General features: G+C 41.5%; 1 protein-coding gene and 1 long non-coding RNA gene across 23 annotated transcripts in view; one reads left to right on the forward strand and one right to left on the reverse strand.

The window, feature by feature from the left end:
• The window catches only part of FOXP1 (forkhead box P1), a 422694-nt gene that overhangs the window by 175675 nt on the left and 222327 nt on the right, over window positions 1-24692 (forward strand). For 2 of the 22 annotated variants that reach the window (XM_072934618.1, XM_072934612.1), the window contains exon 3: window positions 22335-22416. The gene's annotated coding sequence lies outside the window, so the exon portion shown is untranslated. 22 annotated transcript variants of the gene reach the window in all.
• On the reverse strand, window positions 15267-23154 carry LOC140684946 (uncharacterized). The gene is made up of 2 exons (XR_012057993.1): window positions 22871-23154; window positions 15267-16401 (listed from the first exon to the last, which is right to left on the reverse strand). It is a non-coding gene; the product is annotated as an uncharacterized lncRNA (long non-coding RNA).

Below are 24692 nucleotides of genomic sequence, written 5' to 3' on the forward strand. Positions count from 1 at the left end.
AGAAAATGGGCGTCAGGCATGAGCCAACGGCTGGAGGAACGTTGGGTAATCCTTCTGTAACCATGGGCAGGAGCGTGCTGCCCATGATTTGTGAGTTCCTCTGCTTTGAAAGCACCCTGAGTGTGACTGTACCTGCTTTAACACAGGGAATGGGTTTTCCAAGCCAAAGAGTCAGTGTGACCTTTGATGGGTTCCACAAAACAAGTACAGAGATTATGAAGAAGCAAATCCTGTACTGAACTGAATGTCTCAACTGAATGATCCTTCAGTGGGCATGTTGGACCCTGACGGCCAGCAGGGAGGCAGCCTGCACAAAATGTTTCAGGCTAACTTGCTTTGGGTTAACTGGTATGACAGAATGATGAATGCTGAGGTTTTGCGATGCAGCAATTGCACAAATGTTGAAATGTTAATTGTGTGGGCTCAGCTGCCTCGGGCTGGATGTCCCTCAGACGTGGCTGCCCCAGCAGCTGCCGACCCAGGGACTGGAGCTTGGCACGGGCAGTGTGGCTGCTGGGGAGGAGCTGAAGTGTGTGCTCAAGGCTGTCTTGACCCTGGTAAAAATGGTTTCTAGCTTGCTTTTATTTTCCTACAGTGCAAACGTCTCCCAGAGCAAACTGTCCTATGTGTTTGTGGGCACCACGTCTGCCTTTGTGCATTGTGTGGGTGTGAAGAAGCAGGGATAGGTAGTCCCATGTTTGGAGGCAGTCCCAAGAGCCTTGACTTTGCAGATGACTACACTGGGCTGTGCAGTGGTGCTGGGAGCAGAGCTCACTTTCTGCAGCTCTGCAGCAGGAATAGTGTTCTGAACAAAGGTTAAAGGCCATCTGTGCAGGAGGCAAGTGCAATTTAATGTCAGCAGGACTTTTCTGCAGGCTATTTACTATTGCCAGCTTTAAAAATCAAGTCCTTGTAATTTGCCCAAAGAGATGGAAGGATGGAAGGAGACCTCAGACCTCCTGTTTCTCTGTGTTTACTTCAACCACAAGATCATGTTTCCCACCAATTTCACACATATGGATGTATGGATTTGAACACACAAAATTAGGCACACAAACTCAGATGCTGTCTTGAGGCACCTTTGGTCCTTTCTTCTGTTGTTTCCTCCATTTGGGGCCTTAGGGGAGGTATGATGAGATCTGATTAGCAGTAAGTCTGTTAATTATAACTTCTAAATTAGAGCAGCAGTGCAGAAGCATCACTTTCTGATTTGGATTAAAAAGCCCTTCATCTCAACAAAGCACAGCCAATTGCAGCTGATAGCAGCATGCACCGAGATGCATCAGATCATGGTGATGCACATAGTGTGTGATGCCAAAATGGCTAATGAATTGCTTACACTAAGATTTATTACCTACCACTTACTGGCACTTTTGAATGGTACCATCCAAAGCCATGAGTTTATGTTTAAACTAACCTGCTGGCTTATCTTTCTGTTTCACCAAGAGGCTCCACTGTGAGTGTCCAATTTTAAATTTACTTCAGCCTGGTGTAGTCCTTCCTTAAATTCTGAACTTGGTAGAAGTTTATTCTTGGGGTGGGACTGAACATGAGGGCTTTGATCCAGAGAGTCTGTATTTCCCTGGCTGTCCAGAGGTGCTGGGCCCATGTATGTTTGCACAGGAGGGTAAAAGATAATGTCTCACTCTCACCTTTACTCCCCTTCCCGCCTCTGCCCTTCTACAGCCACTCTCCTTCCCAGCTTCTCATGTCAAGGACCTCTCCCAAAATGCTTCTGGTTCATTTTTGCTTGTCAGAAGATCTCCATGTGACCTCATGATAATGAGAAAGCACTGAGGATCATTACACTTCTTGCTGAACAGCTTGTGACTCTCTTTCTCTGCTTTTATAAAGAGGTTTTGGGGACTGCAGGCCATGAAATGAGCTAAGCTGTGAGTAGGGTGATTTTTTGCTGCTTTTGTTGCTTCTGTGCCAGGGTTATAATATGCATGAACAAATCCAGGCTACTGGAAAACGTTTAGGCTGTGGATTTAAGGGTAGGAGATGTTAAGAGAATCCACCTGGCTTGACATGGAGCCATAAAAAATAGGAGGGCTGTGTGAGAACTGAGTTACCGTAACTTCTCGTTTCCGACTTTCTTTATTCCAGGATGCCATAGCCAGTGGTGTGGCCACATACATAAGACAACTGTGGAAGTCTGTGTTCAGTTGCAATTTGTTTAAAAATAGGGTAAGACAAAGCACCTATGTCTGTTAGGGTGAAAGTTTGACACAAGTAGGTGAAATGGCCTGGCTGTGTACAAAGATGCAGGAACAACTATTTTTGCTTTCAGGATTTGTTGGGCAGAAAATAACTCTGTCCTACCAAGGCTGGGACATCTGGTACATGAAAGTGTTTTGTAATGAATTGGAAATGGCATTACTGCAATATATATAATAACATGGAGATGGTGCAGTATGGTGTGGGGAACTTGTGTAGAAGATAGAAAATGTCATGGTTTTCGCATACATTGTGGAAAAGAGAAAATAACTTCAAGTGTAAAGGATATGGAAATTCAGTGAATAAACATCAGTGCATTCGAGGATTTTTCATGCAACAAGCTAGATTTATCTTTCACAGAAAAAAAATCTATAAACATCAATGACTGCAGTTAGATGAGAAAGCCTGGGTGTGCAAGAAAACCTACTTTTCAAAACATCTCAATTTCCTTAAATTTAAACAATCAAACATTAGAACTTCTAAGATCTGATTCATTTCTCATTTGTATCAGTTTCATCCAGGACACCTCCTGAGATTTGAAAAAAGCTGTGCTGTTTAACACCTGAGTAAGCGAAAACCAGCTTCATTTTTCTGTTTGAGCTCAACAACATTTCAACAGCTTGTTTCTTAACAGGCAAAATGGACTAGAACTGTGAAAACACTCGATTCACTTTGGGCAATAATTCACCAGGGCTGGGCAACTTGTAAACACGTTGAGAAACTGTTCCTTCCAGATTTAACCAGGGGCTGGCTGGGAGTAGGAAAGAAATCCAACATTTCTTGAAAAGCTGGGATTTCTGTCCTTTTATTGTTTTGAAGCAGAAAAAGTCTCATGAAATGCAGGTGCAGCTCTGACTTCCACCTAGGCAATGAATGACTCAACAAAGAACATTATCTCCTTGTTCAGAAACAGATGTGGTGCCCTTACCTAGTCCATTGCATGGGAGAAGACATAGGAGCCTAGAAGTGCAAGACCACCTTCATGGAATATCACATATTCCAGTATTTTTGTTAGCTCATGTGTTCACAAACTACATCCACATGGTATAAACCCCAGAGACATATAGTATAACATGATGCAGTTTACTTCTAAGTCAGGCCTGTGTTGTATGGCCTAAAAGCTTTGTAAGAGTTGAGCAGCAATATCAAGAAAAACCAATATAAGTGGTCCATTAATGAATAGGTCCTTGAGTGTCAGGAAGCAGACGTTGTTGGAAACTTGTGTAATATTACTGTTGGGTTTTATTAATTAAATATAGCTATTAATATGACCTTGGATTTAAACACAATGACCTCTTTTGTGAGTATGATTAGCAGATGTTTACCATAATTCTTCACTCTGTGAAAAATGCTTATTGCGCCCAATAAAAACAACCATATTTACTTTGCTAAATCAAATATTTGGAACTTGGGTCTTACTTTATATATCATGGCTCCAGTGTCTTAGACTTTCCAAGTTTTAGGTTGAGAGCCCTTGGAGTAACATATGTGGTAGATCTGGGAGTACAATGACCTATTGTATCAGGGAGAGCTTTTCCCTCTCTCTTTGGCATTGTATCTGCTACAGTGGAACCAGTGTGCTCCACCAGCCTCTGGATTTTATTTTTACAGAAGGGTGAGGAGAGCATTTTTGAATCCACAAGGTTTTCTGTATTTTATCCATTACTTGCAGGCAACTTCCTTTCCAGAAGAATGGCAGCAATAGGAGCAGGAAGCACAATTCCAGTTCTTAAAATAAAGCTGGAAGTTATTTTCCTTTTCAATAGCATCTCACCTAATTTTAGACTTTAAAAAGTCTAAAGTTTGCTGATAATTTTCCTTTTCTCCTACCAAATCCAGAATTTAGAAGAGACAAATCCCATTTACATCCCCCCAAACGCCACCTGCTGCCCTCAAACTATTTTCTGGGTATATTGAGCATCGCTTCATAACTGGTGGGGTCAGTTTTAGTAGCGGGTCTGCTGCCTGCTTGTCTGCAGTGCTGAAAGGAAATAGCAAGGGAACAAAACTATGCTTTTCTTGGGAAACCACTCCCTTTGGAATGGAGAGATATGGCTTGCCACTTTTATTTTGTTTCCCCCTCCAAAGTAAGCAACAACATGGCAAGGAGCAGGGCCAGCAAGAAAGGAATATTATTTAAAAGGCGTCATCTATCTAGCCCAGTGTATTTCAGGAAAAGGAGTCTCCCGCTTCATATTTTAAGGAGTGTAATAAAAATAGCAATCGGTTTAAGAAAGGGGCTGACGGACCGGAGAAAGTGACAGCAGCAGCGCAGGGAAATAGTGCTCCATTTATCTGAGCACGCGAGCACATTGATAACGCTGCTCTCTGCAGTGGGTGCCATCAAATCCCAGACAATTTGTATCCCCGGCGTGGCAGGTTACTTACATGGGAACAAGTCTCCCTGACGTTACTGCAGATCATCATTAACCAGCTACTGCTGTTTGTTTGCCGTTACCTGCTGCACGGTGTTCCCAAGCCTGGGTCATTTATACAGCTCACCCACTTCAGGGACCTGCCGCTTCCAAAAACACACTCTGCCTGGCATCTCTTCCCTTGCTTCCTTTTCCATGGGGGAAAAATTACTGGGTGCAGCTTCTGTCTTGCTTTAACCTAAGTAAAGGCTGTGTAATGACCATTTAACAAGCTGTGAGAAGCAGCTACAGTGGGCATAGACAAAAGGAGGGGCAGAAGTAATAAGGAAGAAAGGGTAGGCTCCTCTTCTCCATTCTCAGATCTGCTTTTGACAGGGGTGTGGGTGTGTAAGGATCCAGATAAGACTTAACGGCTCTAGGTGGGATATCCTGCTTTCTGAAGATCTTTAATCAGTTGGACTGGCATCCTATAAGCACATTTCTTGATTATCTTTCTTGGCATGTTTTGGTTTCCTTTTCCTTTGTTCAGTAATATTTGTGATTATTGTCTTTCTTAAAATGCTAGCTCCTTTGCAGCTTACAACCCGAAGGCTATTTTTTTTCATTTTTTTGCCAGTCTTTTAAAGTTTTATTTGGTGATTTTTCCAGCTTGATTAGCTTCCTCTCAGGAGTATTTAGTCCTTTACTGACAATATGGGGGGTAGAGTGTCACAAGTCTTTGGAAGCCAATTGCAAAATCTCCATTGAAGCCAGTACATCTCTTGATTTGTAGTTGACAGTTTACCCCATTATATCTATTCTAAATAGTTACAGGTTAGGTCACTTGGGAGGGAAGGCTATAATTTTGTCTGAAAGCACAGTTTGGTGAAACTATGATATCAGCACAACTATTACAAAACATGAAGTCCTTTGTCTTCTCCCTTATAAAAATGTGTAATTTCTACCCATTATCGGTATTATTACAAGAGTCCTTGTAGTAAACTTGTCTTTTGATAGGCAGAAACTTGTCTTGCTAAGAATGAGTACAGTGAAGTGTAACTTCTTTTTTAAAGGAGAATAAATAACACGAGTGAAGTTTACTAGAACACAACAAAGCTATTTCCAGGAAAGCTGCTGCAGAGTCAGGTAGGATATGCTGAAGATTTATACTTGGGGTTAACATGTGCAAGTACCATAATGATACTGTAGAGAATGTTGGAGTAAAATATTTGATCAACAGATATGCCTAAAGAAAATACATGCTTTGGATTTCTGACTGGCTTTCAGATTACAGGACAGTTAAATTAAAAGTTCCTTTAAATATGTGCATGAAAACATCATCATGGCTGAGGGGGGAGGTCAGGTCTAGCATGGTTACCTCTTTCTTAGACAGAAGAAACCTTGACTAACCACCAGTCTCCCCTGGATTGTGAACTCAGGGATGAGCTTCAGGAGGAGGAGAAGCTGCACAATGGAAGCGGGGTCTCCACATCATACAACTCTCTGTGCAGCTGCTACCATGAGAAGGGTTTTAAAACCAAAGCATTGCTTATCCTGGCTAGGTGTGCAATTGTTTTGAACTAATTCAATCATGAATCAGGAGATTTATAGTGAAATAAAGAAAAAAAAAAAAAAAAGAAAAAGATCAATAAAAAGGGTGGAGTAGCAGCTGTGATTAAGGAAGAAGATTACTGTTGATTTATTGATTTAGTCCTCAGCTTGCCATCTCAATCAGGGTTGTTTTTTTTTTGGCTAATGTTATTAATACTTATACTTTAGTGCCATGTGCCAATTAGAGTAGATTGTAATTAAGTCTCCAGGTCTGAAAATATTAGGCCCCATGCAGCACAAAGTGTTAGCATTGCACGTTACTGGAAAGAGAAACTTAAGTTTGGAAAGCTGGTGCTGAGCACAGAAAAAGGGCAGTTCTCTCTGCAGTGCAAGTAGCAGTTTTTGTGGTCACCCTTCTGGGAATGCCAGAGAAAGATGGTTGCAGAAGACTGTTGTGCCAGGCTTTTGAGTTTTGAGGGAAGTCACTCTGGCCAAGTCAGTCTTCCCCTGTGTGGAGCGAGAAACGTTCCTCAGGCTCATGTTGAAGGGCCCCTTTTCTCTGCAGAGAATTCAGTTTTGGGACACTTTTGTCTTCAGATGATGTTGTCTGTTTGCTGGGTATGGGTTAGCACATCACCCTGGCCTAGGGTCTTACTGCAAAGGGCAGCACAAATTATAGGAGCTCCCAAGGAAGGAGCTCTTCCCTTTGGTTTGAGCTGAGAACAGGATAGTTGAAGACTTATTTTCTTCTTTCCTGTGTAGAGGGAAACATGAGAACTCCTTGTTGTGAAGCGGCAGAACTGAGTCACCGAGGGTTTACACATCACTGTAAACCAGAATAAAAAAACGTGCTTTCTTCATTACTCATTATACCACAATGGGAATCAAAATCACTCAAAAATTGTTGTAACAGCTATATGTTGCTTAGATAAAATAGTCTGGAAAGAAGAAATTTTGTGGGAATAGCTTCTGATTTATGCAATACAATATGCGAAGCCAACTTGCTGTGATTTTTTCCAGTTATGTGCAATTATGTGAGATTTAATCAAAGAATTTTGAATTACTTGCACTGCTCCATAGCGCTTGCATGGTACCTCTGGGTGTTACTGAATGAGTTGTGGCCATTTAAGTGTATTGCTCTTGCAAACAACACAGTGGGAAAATTAATTTAAAATTTCCTTTTATATCTGGATGCTTAATTTTTAGAGCTGCACTACATTCTGTGTTGGTTTTCTGTATTTGAAGCATAAATCCCATTTTTAAGACAAACTGTAAGCAATTCTATTTTGCCCTTACAGAATAAAGAGATTTACTGTATAATATGCTGGGAATGGGGGCTGAGTTTAACCTATTGTGTCAAAGTTAGTCCTTAACCTCCCTTTCCTGCTTCCATATGGACAGGCAGCATGTGGAGATTTTGTCTTGTGGGGAATAACAGACCCCAGCAGATACTCCCCTCTAAAAAATGTTCTCTGCACCTCAGCCCAGGGGTCAGAGCCACGTCACCCTTATTGTCCACAAATGATGGAGTCACCAAACCTTGGCTGGTTGGGATGATGGGGTTGTCAGCTCTGGAGAGCAGATGAACCTTTGAGGTTGGTGGGAGCACATGGGACTATTTGAGTAACCAGTTCTTTATGAACCCACGCCCTGCCAGCCTCTGCAGTGGCCTTCACGCCTGTGGAGCTGCAGCGAGTGTGTTTGTTCTGTGCAGTCACTCATAAGTGCACTTCAGTATCATTAGAGGGAGGGATTTATTAGTTTCTCCCATTTTAAAAAGGTTTAATTAGTTCCTGTAATATTTCATATTTTACGTGCAGGAAAGATACAAAATGGCTCCTGAGGAAAACGGAGCCAGCTCAAGGGGAGAAAAAAAGCCCTTCTTCAAGCCCCGACCTTGGGAAGCCTTTGAAAAAGCAAAAATGTGATAGAAAAGTCTTGTCAGTTCTCAGCACCTACTTGATTTATTATTTTTTATAGAGCAACTACCTCGCAGGAGCTGGAGTTGTATATGAATTTTCTTGGTGCAAACCCACATGTAGGGCAACAAACACCACATGAAAAGGTGTTGGCCACTTCTTTCTAAAAAAGGCAAAGCTATCTTCTTGTGCTGGGGCCAGCACTGGCAACCTCTCCACTGCTGCTTCAGTGCCATGGTCAAAGCTCTCTTGGCAGGCACAGCATTGGGGACTTAGAAGCTTCACAGTTCCTGTGAGAAGTTCAATAATATAAAAAAATTTGTATTATTTTATCAGAAAGATCATAACTTTGTGCATCAGCAGTTCAACACATTTAGACTTTGGTTAGTCTTGTAATGGTTGTGAAAGAAATACAATCTTTAGTAAACCTCTGTCTTAGAAAATACAATAATTGCTATTTAGCCATACAAAATAAATAGCTACATAAAAATGGGCTCCTCCCCTAGGAAAGAAACAGAGCCTATAAAATTTATTATTTTTGTTGATCTTTGCCTGCTCTCTTGCAGCTGCTGGAAAGGTGGGTTTGCATTTGCAGAGCTTGGTGCACAAATAAAGGAGTAAATAAAAGGGTTTGCTGACGCAAGCGTTGTGAGGAACACGCAGCACGTGAGTGGAAAACCACTCCAATGGGCAAACAAAGCGATGTGCTGCCTTGAGCATCCCGGGCAAATCTGGGGGGAGTGGAAGGCAGGAGTGATTTTTTGTCTGTTTTTGTGTGAATGTTTTTAAAACATTACTGACTGTCAGTGTCAACAGAGAAGTACAGAGGAAGAAAAGCAGAAATAAAAGTGTGCCTGGAAAGGTGGATCAGAATACAGTAATTACAGAAGCTTTATTTTTGCTGCCTTTGATGCTAGCATAAGTACGTGAAAACTAATGCACTGCAAAGGACAGGTTTGTGGTTGAAATACACTTGATAGATTTTGACAAATTAAACAGTTGTAAAGATGTTTGGAAGTTTTCCAGATCTTTACTGTTATTTATGTCACTGAACTAAAAAATCAGTGGTTAATTTGCAGTTCTTATAATTTTTATGATACTTATGTTGTTGTAAATTTAGCAGCGTGCGGCATCAACTCAGCGGGATACATTTTATGTTGTCAGCTACCTTTTGATATCATAATAGATTTCAGTTGCCAAAGCTTCGGGGAGAGAGAATAAAATGTATGAGCGCGCTGTGTGAGCGCCTGGATCAGACCCAAGCAGGAGAGGAGTTGGGGCAGGGTGGTCCCTGAAGCCAGGCCTGGTCCTTAGGGGACAGAGGGGATGCACCAGAGTCCTCTGCCAGTGGTGCTAAGAAGAGATAAGATGCTCTTAGGAGTGGTTGGGCCCTGAAGCATCATTGGCAGATCTTTGAAGTCTGAGTGGCTGCTTAGAGCTGAATATTCAGCATTGCAGAGCTCCTCACGTCTGTCCCACCACATGGACCTTGTCCTGACCCTGCATCCCAGCAGTGCCAGTGTGGGCTGTGTCTAACAGGTGGCAGGATGAGATCTGGTCTTACAGCAGTTTCAAACTCATGTATGTCTCAGTCTGTAACCTGAGGGTTTGGGGAATTCTCCACCCCCAGTTTACTTCTGCTAGTGTCTCTCCATACACAGTGGTCCTCTGTGTGTTTCCTGGGTTAACACAGGCTAGAGAGAGAGCAAGTGACTCCAACATGATGTGGTTGGACGTGGGAGAAGCTTTTGTCCTGTGGGATGGCGTTGATCAGAAAGTCCTAATTGGTATTTTACAGAGTGCCTCTGATACCCGAATTCACACTTCTTTTTCATAGACACTTTTTGCACTCCTTTTCTTTTTATGAAGACTCTATATTCTCTGTATTTATAGACTTTTCTTCTGTTTTCGCCTATCATAGAAGATGGAGAGACATCTTAAATTTAGGTGACTCGAAGAGATGTAGTTGTTTCTCTCTTGGGAGGGGTTTTTGTGGGTTAAAAATACTGGTTTTAATCTGAGGAGTGAGATCTGCCTCAGGAATATGTCACACATGAAATGGACTTCTTAGGAAGCCTAGCCATGCCCTTCCCATCTTCTACTCATTTCAACATTTGCCCTTTGCTTTCTAAGCCTGAAAATTGAAGAATTTATTAATGGTTGTTTCCTCAGTGTTTGTGGCATTAGCCACATTTCTCAAGGGCGTTTCATGTGCTCTTTCCACTCTAACGGGATTGTCCACTGAGTTCAGCTCTGGCACATTGGGAATCCATTTGCACAGATAGCTGATTAAGCTGAACCTTCCTCATCCGTAGGTAATCCCAAAATACGCAAATTGTTAGCGTGAGATTGGTTTTCAAACACTTTTAGATTTATAATTAAGCGCTTTGTAGTTGTTCTCCGCCTCCATCGAAATCTTTAGCTGTGCTGACTCCAGCTCTCCCCTTCCCTTTTTCTTTCTTGATTATCTCTTTATTTCTTTTCTTTTCCCCTTGAGGTAGCTTTATGGCTGGCTCTTTCTCTGGGTACAGCTTCAAAGCTGCATGGCTTGGAGCAGATTTTTGGGCACAAACTTTGCAAAAAGAGTGTTCTGCCACTGTTTGGGGCTTTGCTTCCCAAAATGGCAATGGCTAGTGCTGGACTGAGCAAAATGCTCTGGGGGGAAGACACTGATTTACTCTTGACTTGAGGAGAGACTGGAGATGGGACAGCTGTGATGGGTTTGTTTGGAAATTGCCAGCCAAGAAGGAGGTGAGGTGTTGGTGTGAGCAGCAAGAAGCTGATGTTTGCTTGTGCTCCTGCACTGATGCTCTTCATGTGGAAGATGCTGTTCTTCTGTGTTGGAAGATCAAATTTTCCTTTTGCCTTGCAGCAGCAGACTGGTATGTTAGTCTGCATTTGCTGGCTAGACTTATTCTGGCTAATGTTTGCCAGATTCTTCTATTACATATTAAAATAAGATCGTATGAGTGGGTTTTCTTTTTGTGCATGTTTCAAAAAACTAGGCCAGCCCTAACAAGCACATTTTCGTGTTTTTGTTGGGTTTTTTTGCATTTTGTCATTTTACATATTGAAAAATGGAATGCAAAAAGAAAAAGGAAAAGCCTGCTAACATCAGAAAGAAATAAATACATTATTCTGCGTAAGTGTTAAAATCTGACTGATAGTGTGTATATACAGACTTCATTCTTTTTGGTGTTTCCTTTCCCCACCCAAAGATCACAGATGCTGTGATAAAAATTAATGCTCTTTTAATAAATGCTTTTCTTTTCTGAATTTGACCTAAAAGAGGGTCGTGCAGTGCTTTTGTTACTAATAAATGTGGCAGAATTTAGGCAAAAAAAAAAAAATAGGCAGACATTAATTTTTTGGGGCAGGCTAATCTAAAACAAAATGCAGAGCATTTCTACCTCCTTAAATCCAGCTCTGTTAATATCACAAAGTTTTTATTTTAACCATCAGGAGAGAAGCCCTATTTGAAGAATTCAGCTTTAAAAAATGTCTTTGTAAATTCAGATTTTAGGACTACCTATTTGGAGGATGTTCCGTATGATAAATGACCTTATAAGACCAAAAAAAAAAAGTAATTTTGCATGTCTGCTCCCTAGGATGTGTGATAATAATAAATGAACATTTTATATATCATTATATATATATCATGGCAGAACAAAGATCAGAAGATATATTATTCATTATTCCTGTTACTTCATATTTAAAAGGCAAAGGTTTTTGCTTCTTTGCCAAAACAACGGCTACAGAATGTATTTGTAATAATCCCTGCAAATATGAAGGGGAGAAAGATCTTCCAGGTCGTTAGCACTGAAGAAAACAGAGATGCCTTTAATTGTATTAATTTGAACATTAATACATTAATGCTGAGATTTAAGTACTGTTACTATTAAAAATTAAACTGGAGGGGCAGTTTGCAGATCATATGCTTTAGTGTAAGTTGTCAGGTGCAGTGTTTGCATATTTAATCTGCCATTCCAGCACTAAAACGGACGTTTGAGGCTGCATCTGGCTTTCCGAGGGGCACTTTTTACACCACCCTGTCCTGGTTTTCATTTCTGGCAATAGCATTTCTTTTTGTGGGTGCAGTTGCACCACCTGAGCAAAAGTTGCAGTGGTTAAAATCAGAGGAGGGTAAGGAGTCACTTGTTTGCTGTCCTGAAGTCCTCTTGTTCTTCCCCTGTCCTCCCTCCGCCATGTCCACAGTTATTTTGCAATATGCAACCCCCTCCGAGCACTGCCTGCGGAACTGGAGTAGCTCTGGCATGTAGATTTCCCAGTGGGAGAACTTGTGTGGATGGTAATTTTAATGAGACCTGATTTAAGCAGTAGAATAGATCCATAAAACTAATACAAGCAGACTTTCAAGAGCTCTACTATTTGTCAGGGCAGTGAATTTTAGAGGTGCATCCATTGGCTTGGTAAAGAATATTGTAATCTGGAGAACTTAGTCTGTATTAATTCAGATTGTTTCTATGCAAAGTACTATTGAGAGTGCCTTGAATCCAGGGCAGGCCAAATATAGACTTATTTATTTTTGAGTCTCAACTTTTCGTCCAAAAATCGTGCTGGAACCACAGGACCTGAAAGCTGTGCTCTATATGAATGAATGCAAAGTCTGTATAAGTGTGCACAGCTGTGCCTCCAAGCTGTGACAAACCCTTAGCTTTGCTTTTTTTCCCCTTCATTTAAGGCCACCACTTGGTCCATATGTATTTCAACCTCTCCCAAGTTGTCACACCTAGTTATATATGGCAGTAATACAGGTTTCTTGGGAGACATGGAGTTTTTCTGTGAATACGGGTGCTACACCCATCCCAGAACCTGAATCCTACTTCATGTAATACACTTGGTCCACGGCTTTTATTTTTCATCCCAGTGCTCTGGAGCATCTCTTGCTGTTGTTGGAAATTGTGCAGTTCTGCTTGGCCTTACTAAACTGTTTTCTTTCCCTGCTCTCCTCCCCAGCCTCTTCCCTCTGTCCCGTTTGTTGTGGGTTTTTTTCCCAAGTAGTTTTTTTCACCTCAGCTATCTCAGATGGCAGTGAGGAAGAAAGCAGGTGTAGGAAGCTCAGTGCAGGAGCGTGACTTGGGAATGAGCTGAGCTAGAACACCAATAAACAGCAGAGAACAAAGGGCAGACAAGCAATGTGGGGAGAAACAGAGGGAAAAGTGAGGAGGGGAGGATGGAGGCAGAGGGCAAGGAGGGAGGGAGGCCAGGGAGTCCATGTGAAGGTGAAGCAGAGGGGTGCTCTGTGCCATGGCAGGGACACCAACTCTGCCACCCCTTCCCGTGCTTGGGCATCCCACTGACTGCAGGGACAAGGACAGAAAGGAGGTGACTTCTAGCAGAGCTGGTGATAGCAGGGACGTGCATTTAAATAGGGAAAAAGTTTATTTGCTTTTTCTCGCAGGAGATGCTAAGTGATTTTTGCAGTTTGAGTGGAGTGGCATTATTGTACTTAGCTCTGCATTTATTAAATAAATTTGTTCTCCAACTCAAGTGTTAAGTGTGTATTATGAAACCTCAGAGCCAATCTTAGTGGTTGCAGTGTGCAAATATTTTTAAAATTATGTAATTAAACAGGGATTGGGCTGCAATGTCCACTGAAGTGATTTATTAATTGAATGGTTTGATTAAATTTAATGTTATTTTAGTTTATACAGAAAGGGTTGGTATCTATTTCACAGACAGGGACATCTTATGGGGCTGTCAGTGTTGGTTCAGAGGTCCTTAGGAGGAATCTTTAGCACCCAATTAAATATTAACCAAGAAGATGTGACTTGTTCTTTCTCTGTCCCTGAAACTGTGTTTTGACATCTAAGGCTGGTGATAAAAATTTGCTCAGCAGAATCACTTGCAATGCACTCTATTTATCACTAGATTATTTCCAAATTAATCACACTAAAAATCTTTCCATTGTAATTGTGCTGGAGCTCAGCGCTGTACGATGCGTGTAAATAAAAAAATGCCATTTTAATTCCATGTTAACTGTGTCTTGCTGCTGTTGCAGCCAAACTGTATCTGTTTCGGTGGAATGTCATTTTAAAGGTATTGTGGTTACTGAGCGGCAGCTGTGATTGAAAAGTATGTAAACTAATCTTTAGTTGCTCATGTCATTTTTATATTCTTATGTCAGAACACAAGAAAGCTGCTTTAAATTTGTCTTTCACTGTGTATTAATTTTCAAGTCTAATTTTTCTTGGGTTAAAGCATATACTGCATTCTCTGCTACACATTACCATTTGGTGCCAAAGTAAATGGCTACTTGTGAAAAAGTACAAAATTAGTTCCTGCTTGATTACTCTAAAATACATATTTATTTTCCTAGGGAGAGTTTTTATTGCCGGTATATAAAGGACAATTGTCCTATATGGTATCGGTGACTTAAAAGGCAAAGGAATCAAACACCACATATTTATTACTGTGAAGAGCAGAGCTATGCATTGCTTTCCCAAAAACAAGAAGGAAGGTACAAGGGGTTTTGGTTCTTTTTTTTCCTTTTTCTTCTAGGCTTGCACTATGTGTTGTTCTGCTCTTTTAAATGCAGACCATTCGAAATTAAATCCTCAGCTAATATGTCTGCATAAGAACTTCTTTGTCTCTCGATGCCCAACCATTGAAAATTAAATGTGTTTGCGGATAAGTATTTATTCATACCATACCTCACACCTGATCTTGTGTCAGTATGACATCATCTTTGCCACAAAGACTTCTGGTGGTTTAAAAATGTTCCGTTGTGAAATAAGTGGGAGAGGTAGAAAAGGGGCAAGGAAGGCAACAAAAATAAACTGCTAGTGGGATTTGATGTTTTGCCAATTAAAAACAAAATATAAAAAATCATGTTCTGAGGTCCACATGCTGCCTTTGATCCATACACAGGACTTCCATTTGTGCCGGTGGCTGTTCAGCCTGCGGAGGGAAGGCTGTACATGACTTAATTTGTATGTTGTGGGAAGTACATTTTCCTAGCATGTGGTCTAGCTTACTTGAAGAATCTGAAATGCGTTATAAATGTAAATGCTGTGTTTAAGTAAAACTTCATTATGTTTTGGTGGTTTCCAAAAATGCACAGGATTTGACCTTAAAGTGTTATTTCAAGGTGTTATGATGTATGAGCTAGACTTTGTAGTCTTCTAAATTAAATCTTTGAACATGTTATTATTGTATTTTGGCATCGACAAGATGTAGTTCTCAGCTATTTTTTGTCACAGCCTTCATTTTTCTAACAAGAGTAACGAGACAGGGCCAGATTCTTCTGTAAGAGGCGTTGCAGGATGGGGATTACCCTGCATTCACCGTGGTGTAACCAAGGATGGGTCTGCCCTTTGCATCCAAGTCCAAGGGCACGGCGACTCCTCGCCCATGGCTGCCATCAGCGCAGCCACCACCCACCACCACTGTCTGTGTCCATCACACAGCCGCATGTAGGATGTGGTTGAAGGGTTTAGCATTTGGATCCAAATCTGGTTCATATATAAAAGGGGTTGTGTTTCTGTTTGGAAAATATGAGCCCCTTTCACGTAGCCCAGGTGTGGATTGGCTCTCTAAACCATTTGCCCATTCCCGTGTTTGTGGGAGACTGTTTTCAATTCTTACAAAGAGGCTGTACAAGTCCAGCCGTACAAACAACAGAAGCAATCCAAAAGTGGATTTAAAAAAAAAAAAATTAACAAAGTGTTTGTGATCTCAGCTTGGTAGTCTGGATGAGGGAGCAGACATAACCGCTATACGTATGCTTATTTCCAAAGAAAATAACTGCAAAACATTTCCACCTATGCCATGAGTGCTCAGGGCTTGTATTTCTCCTGCTCTGTGTAACAGCCATCTGTTCATGTTACCGCAGGGCCGTGGGGCACCGTCCCCGCCGTGCCGTGTCCCCCGGGCAGCACCAGGCACGGGGAGTGTGCCAGCCAGCCACGGGGAGAGGCAGGGCTTGGGCTGGGGTATGTTGTTGCAGAAAAGTCGATTAAGAAGAAGAGCTCTGAGTCAGCCCCAGGGCCGTGGCCGTCGGTCGGTGGAGCGCCAGAGAGAGACTGTCTTTGTAGTGTTGTTTTTGGTACCGGTTTCACGTTGCGCGCTCCTGGTATGAATCACGATGGTTACAGGGGTGATTTTCCCTCAAGAAAACAATCCCTCCCCCAAACAATTGTGGAGCCACTCTTTTGGTTGCTTTGCATGGATGGCTTTCTGTCTGTCTGTCCTGAGGTGGTCTTCCACTGCAGGCTTGGGGTGGGAAGGGAGAGCAGCACTCGGCCAAAGCACAGCAGAGGCTCGTCCTCCTTCTGTGGCCAGGAGTTTCCCATTTTCCTCCTTCATGAGCAGTCTGGCTTTTGGATGGGGGAGGCCTGAAAAATTTGTGCAGATATTCAAAATAAAAGACACATAGGATACCCCTCTTTCTCTCTGTCACTCCTTCCCTGCATCCCAAATAGGGTAATGCTTAGAAATGCATCCAACCCCGAGTTCAAAACGGATTGCTTACCCGTATTTCTTGAACAGCTAATTTTGCTGGCATGTTATTATTCACCCTCTGCTATTTTCAAACTGTGACACAAAACTAGAGAGAAGAAGAGATTGAAATTCTGACCGGTACGTTATCCTGATACCTGAGATGCTGTGTTGATATGAGAGTACCTTTACCACAAGGACTTTCTTGGTGGTTTTAGAGATCCCAGTAGAAAAAAGCAAAACTAATAGCTAAAGAAGCAAAAATATTTTTTTCTTAAAGAAATTGATTAACATGCAAATATGTACTGTATGCATATTAAATATCATTTCAAAATGTGATGGGCAGGAAGCATAAGTGATGCCATTTGGTTTTGTGGCATCAGTGTGGGTTGATTAAGGGGGTGGGGATAAATTTTGGGGATTATTGATATAGCATGAGTAGAGCCAGATGGTTGTATTACACATCTTTTGTGTTCTTGTTTGCTTCTTAAAGCAGTTGCAGAATTTTGCCCTGGGCAAAATTTACTCTTTGCTCGTATGTTCCCCTGTGAATTTACTTTTGACAAAGTAGTTCACAAAGAGGGGAAACGCTATGCCCGCAAACCCATCTCTTCCCTTCACGTTTGTGAAGCCAACAGCCCCCTACTTCAGAAATATTTTGTAACTTGTGAAATAAATTAGCAGTAGGTGCAAGTTCAGAGTGTGTGTGTGTTGGGTATCGCTCCCCCTCGGTGTACAGTATTGATTTATGGAGAATGCCGTTTTTTAGATTTTCCTTGCGGTGTTGTGAAGAAGAAACTGTGGAAATGGCAACCAGTTCAGTTTAATGCACTACTTATGTAGTGGTCTTCCATTAAAGAAATGTTGTCTTAAAGATTAATGAGCTAATTTTTCCACCACTCCTTTTTTATTTTAAGTTTTGAGATTGTGGCATACCTGATTCATGTGATCAAAAACACATACTTTGTGGTATTCAGGTTGAGTGGGAGAAGGTCGTGCTAGGTAGGTGTTTGTGACATTTGTTGGAACTGCTTATCACCGGAACCACCAAAATTTACATGTGTTTGTTATTTCCCTTTGAAAGCAATTTTTTATTTCCCATAAAAAGATGTGTTTTTTTGTAAAGGCTTTGTAAGAAATAATTTGTGTCTTTCTTGTGCCTCGCACCAGTTTTTGTGGGTGTGTTATTCCATTGACTTGGATGAGGTTACTCCCAGCTTACAGTGCTGTAGGCTCCTGGATGATGAGTTCCCTCTAAATCTGGCAATTATAGTGGAAACAGTCCTACTTGTAAACATGTTTTGTCTTCTGCCTGTGTCCCTGTGTGAAATGTGTGTTTGCAAGGTGAGGAGACTCACCTTGCTCATGGTGGTGGGAGTTTTATTGGGGACCAATTCATGCTGACACTGATTCTGTGGCCCCATGTCTGCATCCCCTCTCCACACAAAGCCAAGCCCTGTGCTTTGCCCAGACTGGGAGCAGCAGCTTTGGGCCCATTTTTTAAAACTGGTGCTTGATGTGGAAATGGGGATGGGCAGCTCTAAGCCCATTGAAATCTCTGAGTAGTCCAGTCACAAGTCTGAGACCAGAGCAACTTACTCCTCATAATGCTGCCATTGTGCTCATCCAATCTGATCAGTTCTGCAAATGTTTTAGTAAGTCTATCTTACAACACTATAAGAAGATAATCAGCTGCCTTAGAAGGTCCCCATCTGGAGTATAGAGTTCTTTTACTGAAAGATGTTTTGCCTTTCCGAGATAGCTCTCGCATTTCATCATCTGTTGTGCAGAGATGAAGTGCATATGAAAAGTCAGTGACTCTGAATCCATCTGTTGTTATTATTTTCCACTGATAATTGGCTTGAACAATGAAATGTCTGTGTCTGTAGCCTTTGAAACTGTACACCCTGTTTATTTTCTGGAGGTCTTGCTCCACTCTCCCCCCCTGCTTTTTTTTTCTCTTTCCCTTTTTTTTTGTTTATTTTATTTTGGGATTTTTTTTTTTGTTTCATTTTTCTCTCAAGCTCATAACTAGTGGAGCTTGTATGAAGATGACATCTTTGACTCTGTGCATCAGTATGTGTCACTCACTATCTAAAGCTTGCCTGCCAATTTTTGTCAGGGTCCTGTGTCTGCTGTGTGAGTGTAGAGCAGGCTTACAGCAGGAAGACTGGCAGATCCAGAGTTCATAGATATCCTACCTGAAGGGTAGTATTTATATCACTTTTTCTATTAAAATATTAATTTAGAGACCAGTATCTAATACCTATGGAATTAGATACTACCTGTAATCGTGTAATATATTCAGTTGCATCCAGTTTTGCACGATGCAGGGTATTAATATTGGATTCCACTAACAGCAGTTCCATTAGCTTGCTCAACCAGTATGAGATATATATGAGCAGGGAGGCATAACTACCAGCCAGAACTGCCAAAACAGTCATTAGAAGCTCCATTGGGATGGACAAAGGCTTTTACACAGTGATATACTGATTAAATTTTGTTCTATGGTTTATTTGCATCAAGGTTAGATCGGTATCATCTATGTGAACCATATTATCTGACGCCTTATTTGGAAGGTCATTTCAATGCAAAAATGGTGAACCACACAGGGGCTCTACAATTTCTCGCGGGATTCTTTCTTGGAGGGTTTTTATCCTGTTAGGCTTGACTGGCTCACGTTATCAATGTTTTTGTGCTTTAACCTGGTGAGTTTATCCAAGGAGGTGTAAAAACTCCCTCCATACCATACAAGTGCTCAGTGGAACTGAACATCTTAGATGCCTATTAAAACTGTGAGTTATATCCAGTATCCTTTGAAACAATCTGTGACACATGCTTGAGAATCCAGTAAATGTGTGTTGCATCTTGAAAGGCTGAATTTTCCTGTGCTTGCCTGTGTGTAAGTGCTCTTTCAGAATGAAATTTCGGGGCCGGACGCAGTCGTCTTGTCCGTTACGCTGTAGTCTGGAGCACCAGGGAGTAAGGCAGAGGAGTATAATCTTATTTGTGTTTCAATGGCAATCATTTAATACTACAAGTTATTAAAAAATAATTAAATTACCAAAACCAACATGTAGCTAGGACTTACAATAAAAGGTCAATGTGATTTGACTCCTTAAATTAGGAAGGGACACTGGTGAATTCCAATTGCTTTAAAATCGTGCTGCTTCATTCTATTTCTGGACTGGAAGGATAAACGAGACTGAAAAATAATTTATTTTTCTAGAAGGAAGAGTAAATCACAGTATATAATTATGTATATTCAATTATAATAATAAATGTTTAGATATGTTTGGTGGTTATCAAAGTCTCTAATTTAGTTGTTTTTTGAAGTAAATATAGTTTGGAGGGCTCATTTCATGAGAGCAATATTTTGAAAATAATATTTTTAAGGAAACACTTCAGCAGTTTCTTCCTTTTTCCCAAATAAACTAGTAAATAGGTGTGCATTATGTGGTGATTCATAACAGCTAAAATAGGTCTGTGTCTGGAATGTCTTTTATATAGTAAACAAAACAGGGACAGTAAGAGCAAATGCAGATTTAATCTGTCAACTCAATCAAAAGTCTCTGTATTAATTTTAAATCCTTTTTAAGAAAAGGCCGGGCCAGGAATATATTGGATTTCAGTACAGTTAATGAAAATTAATTTTACAGGTGGTGTTTGGTTGTGTTTCTTCTGCTGTGGTGAGATGGGTGGCTGAGCCAAAGTGGGCACAGCACACGATTCAGCTCTGTGCCAGAGCAATGCTTAGATTAGGAATGAGCGTTTGGCGTGGAGTTGTTGGTGCTGTTGTTATTTACTATCAGAGGAGCAGAGCGTTTAGCGCTATGATTTGGTTTGATTTTGCAGCTCCTATCCCCTTAAACAAGCTGTGTAGCTTGTCAGAGATCAGGACAGGTAGAATGCACAGCAGGCGTCTGATTTGAGCCAGTTACTCATTTGCTGAGTGTTTGTGTTTATGCAAAGGGGCCTCTTCCTGCATATTTAATCTAGAGTAAGGCAGTGGCTTTTGTTGTGTTTAGACCACATACCTTCAGTCCTTCCTTACACTGCAGCCAGTGTTGAAGCACAGAAAGGCTTGATAGTCAAAAGTGCTTTAGTGTTTTCAAACTCTCAACTTTCTGCAGTTGGTTGGGAATTACTGTACGGCTCTAAGCCTTTTTCTTCTTCAGTAATGGGTAAGTTTGCACTCGGTAGAATAAGATACTTTTTTTCTGTTCCATTTTATAAATGCACAAAATATTTTTTTCATAGTTGTCCAAACCTCCTTGAGCAAAACTGGTCTGCTGAGGGAGTTTGTTGCAGGGAATTAGATCAAGAATACAGGTGTTTCTGGTGTATACTTCTGAATCAAGCATTAAATGCCATATTGCAATAGGCAGGTATTTGTGGGGCGGGGAAGTGGGGTGGGGGGGAATGAGTTTGGTGTTATTATTCTTTGTACTAACAAATCCTGTTTTGTAACTGTCCTGAAGATAATGCTTCCATTGTTAGCTAAAAGCTTTCAAACAGTGAGCAACGCAGAACTGCAAAAGAAGCAGCAAAAAAAAAAACAAACCAAAAAAAACCACCAAAAAAACAACAACCAAAAAAAAAAAAAACAACCATGGAGGAGAAGGGGGGCAGGGAAAAAAAAAGCAACCCTCTGGTCTTTATTGTTTCCTTTGCAAGGGTCCTCACTTGAATGTCTGCGCTGTAATAGGGAGGTTTTTCTTATGTGGAAATTGAATCGTCTCTTCATTGATATTAATAGCACACTAGAGATGTTAGCCATGATGCAGAGTACCAGAGCTGTGGAGTAGGAAACCTGATATTGCAGGGGGAAAAAAATGACAGTCCTATTGCTCCTCAGTGTGGGAGACATCCCTCCCCGAGAGCAGAGTTTGCATAATGGCATCCTGCCTCAACTATTTACTTACAGGTATTTTAATCTCGGGCTCTTTCTTTTAGTACAGGCGTAATTACTGCCGCTCGCTCCTGCACTTATTAACTGCGCAGCTCGGTTTCTGATTCCGTCTGGACAAATTAGTTTTAAAAATGACTTTGGAGAGAATCCGTGCGGTGTGCCTGCACAATGTACACAGTGTATACGTAATGTGTGCTGGGTTGGGAGAGCGTCAGGGTCCGACGGGAGGGAACTGGCATCAAAAATTAAAGAAAAGACGACAAAGGGCATGTCTTGGAGGCTGAGGGTTGAAGCACAGACAGCGCTTGGAGAAATGTGGAAAATGTGCGGCGAGGCCAGAAGTAGTAGTTTTGGTTCTCAATTAACTATTTCCTTCGTTTGAGTAACTCCTCTCAAACAGAAGAGTGTGCTGTTCCACCACATGTTGGAAAGTGTGAGAATCTGAATAAAATTTCATCAACCTTATTAAAATATGTAGGGACTTTGGTCTTCTTGGGTACGAATCAGCCTACAGACTCAGAGGCATTTATTAACAATAAGACTGCTGAGTTTTTTTAATAACAAAATTACAAATACCGTGTCTAATTGTAAGTGTATTACTTTTATGCACCAGTTAAAAAAAAAAAAAACAAAAAACTTTTTATGAGGAAAAGTACCTCAGTCAAAGCACCTCGTGTGATTAGTGCTATTGTATTCTTAAATTTTGATTGATAGAGATAATAGTTTTCACTTAAAAATACAGACAGGTACTTTAACTTTCCATGACAATAGCTATTTGCATTTCTTTTATCTTTTTGTTTAACATTTGTGGGGGTTGGGACGGATTTGATTATTAACTCTTATTGCACACCGAGGTAAATGCTAAAACAAAGCTTTTGTTAAAGCTTCAAAAGGTAAAACAGCAAATATTGTTTTTAGGCTTCAATATTTAAAGGCTGTTAAAGGATACCTCGAAAATATTTTCACATGACCACGACCAGGAGTGTCACTCGCCTGCCAGGTAAGGGCCGGGACAGGGGCGGCGGGGCGGGGGGAAGTGTCCCCGAGCAGCGCCGGGGTCACGGCAGAGGAGGGGCGATGTGTCCCCGAGGGAAGGTGTCTGTGTGCGGAAAGTGGCGCTGGGGACAGCGCCAGCCGTGCCCGGGGCCCCGCGGTGGCAGCCGGCCGGGCAGCGGCGGGACCGTCCCCGCTCCGCACCGCGGCTCGGGCATCCTCCGCCCGCTGCGCCCGCACAGGGCAAGGGGCAGGAGGAGAGTTGTAGCACAGGCAGAAAATGGTTAAGGCCGGTGCTGAGGCTCGGCGAGGTATTTTAAGAAACGGGGAAGATCTGGCGATAGGAGCCAGGCGGCGGCGTTTGCTGGCTGGCTCTGGCTGCGGGAGATGGTGGCCCTGGCTCGGGGAGGTGGGATCTGCCCGGGGAGATGGGGCATGGCTCGGGGATGGCCTCTCCTCACCTGGCGGCCGGGCTGGCTCCCGGGGCGCGGTCCCTTCACCCGGGATGGAGCCGGTGAGGGCCAGCGCTGTCACACAAGAGAATCCATCAGTCAGAGATGCGGGACTGAGCGATCGCGGTGCAGATCCCGTGTTGGAAGCGAGCTGTTCCCAACTTGCCTGCGAGCTGCACCCGTGTGTTCCCTGCAAGAGCTGTTAAAAAGCGGGGGAGGAACGGATCGTGATTAGTTTTGTAGATTTGGCTTACGCCGAGTTTTTTCTTTTCCAAGGTTACGGTGGACTTGAAAGGTAATATTATTTTGAAAGAGCGAATGTGCTGCGCATAGCTTTGTCCTCGTGCTGTTATTTATTTTTATTTTATTTTATTTCTGTTTGGAATAAATAATAAGCACCAGCCAGAGATTCTGAACAGCCTGCTATTGACTGAAAAGGAAAATACAGTATGATTTGCTCCCTCCTTCCACTGAGAAGCAGCAAGGTAGTGAGCATTGATATCCCTGTGTTTTGGCCTGTACCAAATCCACTTCCCCCTCTTCAAAGAGAGGTGGAAGAAGTGCACTTAGTCTCTCACAGTTTCACTGCTCACCTGCATTTCACTTTCTGAGGAGGTGGTAAGGACTCCTGGTATAGAAAATCTCCTGTGCCATGCCTCCTGACATTTTATATTTGCTGCACAATAAAGTGGCCAGCTTGACAGTGGTCAGAAAAAAAAATTCTCTCCCAGGTTCGAAGTATTTAGTTTAATATATATTTTTTTTTCAGCTTGCTAGATAGCTCTTTAAAAATAAAATAGGTACAACAAAACTGAAGAGACAACTACTGACCGTACTCAAAACAGTTCTACACATTATTTGTGTTAGTGCAAGTAACCAAATTGAGTGTACTGGGTGAGAAAATCACCTGTGTGCAGGACTGGCCCATGAGTGCCTGGTACCAGATGTTTTCTCTACAATCAGTGTACATTCTATATTTTCAGAACCAGCAAAATAGCAAATAAAAATATTTTTGTTTTTCTATTACAAATATGCAGTTGATAAAATCACAGATTGTGTCTTTTCCTGCATAGGATGAGAAAATAATGATTATAAGAATAGGACATTTTATAAACAGTACATATTTCATATTTCAGCTGTGTGCACTTGAATGTGACTCAGGGACTTTTGAGGGGAAAGAACAGCTGTATTAGGTGGTTACAGTTCACTTTATTTAGAAGAAATTACTGCACAGAAGTGCTTATTTTGGTGATCAGGTTTTGGTATTTTAAAAATTTCAGGAAGCTTTTTAGTAAATATTTTAATCAAAGACATTAAATACATTTCAGCTGGTCTTATATAAGAAAAATAAATCAAAATATAATTTCAAACCCATTTTCTTTCATGTGCTATCAGGTGTATGTGTCTGTTTTATCTTTTTTAATTTTTTTTTTTTTTAAGTGTGCTTTCTAGGTAGTGAACGGGAGATTCCTTCATTGCTTTAGGTTTCCTGTAATAAATTGCAGGCTTCTGAGGGCTGGGACACTGACGAAAAAAAATGTACATGCATAATTCTGAGCAGAGGAGCAGCTCAACTAGTGTTCTACTTTCCTGTGTAAAATTACTCAGAGCCAGTTTGTGTGGGATCAAGGTCCTCGTTAATCTATTTTTGGCTATACCCAAGGCTGTTCTCATTTAGATATTAGTAAAAATGTTAGAGTTTCAAGTAGACTTTCATTCTGCAATGGTCTCTGTTTCTGAGTGTTCTCTGTATTATTAGTCAATTTTGGCTTTGCGGTGATCCCTTGGAGTTAGGGCTCCATCCTGCAGCCTCCCTGGAATGGCCTCGCTG

Source organism: Taeniopygia guttata, chromosome 12 (genome assembly GCF_048771995.1).
Source record: "Taeniopygia guttata chromosome 12, bTaeGut7.mat, whole genome shotgun sequence".
NCBI classification, from domain to species: Eukaryota; Metazoa; Chordata; class Aves; order Passeriformes; family Estrildidae; genus Taeniopygia; species Taeniopygia guttata.